At 59.6% G+C, this 4765-nt stretch overlaps 1 long non-coding RNA gene across 1 annotated transcript; it reads right to left on the bottom strand.

The window, feature by feature from the left end:
* Positions 1–1294: 1294 nt before the first annotated feature.
* Positions 1295–1834, bottom strand: LOC116525448. The gene is made up of 2 exons (XR_004257688.1): positions 1546–1834; positions 1295–1421 (listed from the first exon to the last, which is right to left on the bottom strand). It is a non-coding gene; the product is annotated as an uncharacterized LOC116525448 (long non-coding RNA).
* Positions 1835–4765: the final 2931 nt, after the last annotated feature.

Below are 4765 nucleotides of genomic sequence, written 5' to 3' on the forward strand. Positions count from 1 at the left end.
TGCCCAGCACCACGCCTGGCTACGTTTTTCCATATTTTTGGTAGCGACAGGGTTTTGACGTGTTGCCCAGGCTGGTCTCGAACTCCTGGGCTCACGCAACCACGTCCCACCTCCGACCTCCCAAGTGCTGGGATTAAAGCCGTGGGCCCCCACTCCTTAAAATTTCTTTAGTCCACTTGACCCAGTTTTACATAAAAGCTTTATTGAGGTGTGATTCACATGCCATACAATTCTATTAAAATGTGCAATTCATGCTTGTTAGCTAATTTATAGGGCTGTACAGTCACCATCTACCATCTCCCTAGAATGTTTTCATCCCCCGAAAAACACCTCCTGTTCCCAGGAGTACAGCGCATCTGCCCAGCACCCGCCAGCCCTGGCCGAGGCCTGCACCTTCCTCAGTGTCTGTTTACGTCCACCCCAGACGGGCCAGGTTGCCCTTAGTCTTGGAGTTTCTGATTCAAGCTGGGTCTCCACCACCTCCCCACACACCCCACCCCACAGCCTGAAACACACGTAGAGGTTGTGGAATTACAGCGTTTTTTCTGTTCCTGGTTTGGGGGTTTGTTGTTATTGTAGTGGGAGAGGCTGAATTTTTATCCTCGGAAGTGTCTGCAGGTTTTAGTTTTCTCTGTTGGTTTTGGTGCAGAAGAGACTTCATGTCCCTGAGTTCTGAGAGCTGCAGTCACTGGGCCCCGGCTCAGGCTCTCCCCCTTCTGTCCCCAAGTGGTGACTGCTGCTTCCTCCTGGAGGTGCGTGCTGGGGACGGGCCCGGACAGGGGTGCGTGATGCTGGGGACGGGCCCCGGACAGGGGTGCGTGGTGCTGGGGACGGGCCCCGGAGAGGGGTGCGTGGTGCTGGGGACAGGCCCGGAGAGGGACACACGTGCCTGATTCCGCTTCCTTTTGCCTCCTGGGATTGAGCCTCCAGGGTCTCTGGCCCCGCCTTCCTGGGAGTGGCTTTAGCTTGCGCTGCCCCCCTCCTCCAGCAGTTCTGCGCACTCCACCCCCAAAGGCTGCCCGAGGGTGGTCCTGGGAGCCGACTGGTGTTGGGTGGCCGCCCTCATCTTCCCTGGTGCCTCCCCTCCCCTGTGCACTGCCAGGGACCCCTCCTCCCCACCACAGCACATTCCAGGCACCTGCATGCTGGTTGGGAAAAGCTTAGGGGAGGAGCGAGGCCATTTCAGGCCCCTCAGGTCCCAGCAGCAGCAGTCGGGGGACAGGAAGGAAAAGGGGAACAGGCCCTGTGCTCACAGCACCCCTCCTCCCGGGGCAGAGGCACCGCAAGGAGCTGCTGTGGAATAAATTCTCACTTTATTGCCAGAAAATAGGAAAAACTCCAGGGTTGGGTTCCTCCTGGTGATAGGAAGAGAGAAACCTCTTTCCTCTTCATAAACTTAGAACATGTTCAGAGTTCCAATGCTCTTTAGAGTTGCCTTTGAAAACATAGGAAATTAGAGAAAATATCTCAATGACCCCTGTGAGGAACTGTGCCCCGTGGGACCCTTCACCCTAAATCACCCTGAGGGTCTCTGTCCACCAGCACCCGTGGGAGCCTCCACTCCAGCCACCCTGCATCATAGCACCTGGGCTTCTGTGACTCTTCTGTCTCTGTCTTTTGGTGGATAAACTTTTAGCAGGGCTGTCAACATGATTTTGAGGTCTGCTCTTTCCGGCAGCATCGTTACAAATCTTTCCATGTCTTCGTGGTTTTTGTAAAAGGGATTTCACACCCTTCCGGTGCCCAGAGGGCCCCGCAGAGGTGCGGGTTACATGGTGCGCGGTTAAAAGGTTGGACGTGGAACCACAGCACTGTCTGCCCATCCTGGGAGCAAACAGGCCAGCAGTCTGGCCACGATGCTTTGGGGCTTTTACTGACCTGCACTTGAAGTTTGAGCGTTGGCGGAGGAGAGAAGAGGCTGGACTGCTAGGCTCTCGGAAAACCCACCCTCTCCTGGAGCGAAGGCGTCTCCGGGCAGCTGACCCAGGGGGCTGCAGCAGAGAGCCATGAGGAGACCCGACTCCGTGCCCTGCCCCTCCCCCAGCTTTTGTGCTGGAATCTAAGACAGCAGCAGGGGCCCCCTCAGCACAAGGCCAGAGCCGGCGGACCCACAGCTTGATCACAGCCTGGGCTGAGGATTGGGGTCTGCCCAGGAGGGGAGGGGGCAGAGGGCAGGGGCCGTTGGGATTATGGGCTGGGGGAGGGAGGGTCCATGTTCTCAGGACAGAAAAGTCCAGTGGGAATGCCTGCAGAATGTCCCAGTGCAGAATCCCCATTGACACGGAGGGAGTGTTCATGGATCAGCCCCGTGGGCTGAGGTTCAAGGTTTTGAGTTTCGACAAGTGACAGGGCTGGCGTGGCCCAGGGCGCCTCCCCGACACACCCACCCGGCACCATGGCCCCGGGGCTGCCTCCCCCACGGCTGAGTGTCCCTGCACACGGCCCCAGAGCCCACCCAGCACCACTGTCCTCTGTCCACAGTCGGCACTTTGAGTCCCTTGAGCCTCTGTGCTGCGGCCACTGGCAGGAAAGGATCGGAGGAGCCGCCTAGGAGCCATGGGCGAGACCCTGACCCCCCAGCCCCTTCCTCGGCTGTCTTTCTCTTTGCCTGAGACCTTTGCTGCCGAACATGGAATTTGGGGCCGAGCGAAGAGCCAGCCCACCGTCTGCTTCCCCTGGTGCCGGCCTTGTGAGGACTGTTTCACGTCGGTTGCTCACGCCGGTGGTGGTCGCCGCCCCACGTCCCTGCTGAGCCTCTAAACTGGTTTCTTTGCCACAAAAATTTTTCCACCGGTTCCTGGCTGGCCGGGTGAGCACAGGGGTGGTGCATCTGAGGCAGCCCGATGACACCCCTGCTCCTCTCGCGCTGCAGGGCGTCCCCGAGGACCTGCTGTTCTTCTACGAGCACCTCAGGAAGGGCGGCAGCGTCATCCGCGTGGACCAGACTCTCCTGCTCTACCGCTACCACCTGCAGGCGGCCACACACTCCGTCCTCCAGTGAGTCACCCCACCGCGCCCTGGGACGCGTGGGAGGCCCAGGAAGGCAGGAGGCGTCTGGGGTCGGGGCTGGGGCCGGTGGGGCCGACACTGGAGGCCATGGTCGGGGCTCTGCCTTGAGACACAGGGTCTGGTAGGAAAACGGCACATCCCCAGGGTGCTGGGGGCTTGGCGTTCGCGCAGGGGCGGTTCCCAAAGGCACCAGGGAGCACCAGGGTGAATGTCCTCCTCGTGTCTGTGAGGTTAAATGACCACGCTAGTGCTGGTGCTGGGTTCCTTTGAAATCCTGCTCTCCCTTTAACCTGGCAGGAGTCTCGGCAGGGGGGGATGCTGGCTGAGACGACAGGCCTGGGGGAGCGCGGCTGCCGTGGGGGGTGGCGGAGGCACGGCCTGGGGATCACAGCACCCAGTGAGGACACGCCCAGGCTGTGGGGCCCAGCTTCCTCCCCCGCGTTGCCATCAGGCACAGCCACGTGGGCCTGGGGATGCTGTGTGGCTGCACTGGAGCCGTGGCGGGGTGAGGTAGATCCCGTGAAGCTGCCACATCTAGAATTCCTTCCTTAGAACGTGCGGCACACGCAGGCCTCGGCCACCTGGGCTGCTGCTGCCGGCGCTGGGTTGGTACACAGGCTGCTGTCCGACGCCGGCGTCGTGGCCACCGCAGGTACCCGGGGCCCCCAGGCTCTCAAGACCCCGACTAGGGTGGTCTGCGTGTGGGAGCCGCCATGGCCCCAGCCTGCCGTGACGGGGTCGAGGCTCTTGGCAAGAACCTGGCTCCTCAGGTGGAAACGACCTTCCCAGGGGGTCTCGGGTCCGGGGTCATGGGGTGGGGCTGGGGGACTGCAGAGCCACGAGGTTCCCTGTTGGGGGCATCATGCTCCCTCCCGCATCTACACTGCAGGGTGTGTAGATCTCTTGGTTCGCCTGCTGTGAGCTTTAGCATCGCTGCTGGTGCTGAGTGAAGCTCTCCCTCTTCCTGCCCACGCCCACCAGCACCTTGGCGCTGCCTTGGACAGTGTGTGTCCGTGGCTCTGCCGCTCCTGCAAAGATTCCCAGAAATGCTGATTTGTGCTTTTGGGAAAAACTGGGTTTCTGCCTTTCCCAGTCCTGAGTTGCGGCCACGGCTTCCTCTGAGGACGTAAAAGGAAAGGTGCAGGGGCCTGTTATCCCTAATTAATGTAAGAACTTTTTAAAACGTGAAAAATGGGGGTAAGCATGAACAGGTAACAGACGTTTCGTCATGGCTGTTTCTAAATTTTATTTTCCTATAACGGGCCAACATTTTCAGACTGGAGACCCCTGGGAAAGCCCAGGGGACGGGGCATCAGAGGCTCCCCGACTTCACATCTACCGGAGCCTGGACTGCCTTCCTCCTGCATGAACCCCACGGGGCCCCGAGCTGATGTGGGTCCATGAGGAGGATCAGGTTTGTCCCCTCAAGAGACACCCAACAGCCCCGGCCTGCTGAGGACAAGATGGCAAAACTCGGCCAGGCCACGTCACCTGGTGGGCAGGTCCTCACAGTTGTCTGTCCCAGCCCAGGTTCACATACAGTCAGACACACACACACTCACTGCACATGCACACAGACCACACATGCACACAGACCACACATGCACACACGTGCACAAACGTGTGTACACGTACTCATGGCACTCACGCTCGCTGCACAAATGCACTTAAATGGCATGCACACACATTCACACAGTACACACGGGCACACGCATTCACTGCATACATGCACACACATTCACACAGTACACGCGGG

Source organism: Sapajus apella, unplaced genomic scaffold, assembly GCF_009761245.1.
Source record: "Sapajus apella isolate SASKATOON/1434 unplaced genomic scaffold, GSC_monkey_1.0 scaffold48, whole genome shotgun sequence".
Classification (NCBI taxonomy): domain Eukaryota; kingdom Metazoa; phylum Chordata; class Mammalia; order Primates; family Cebidae; genus Sapajus; species Sapajus apella.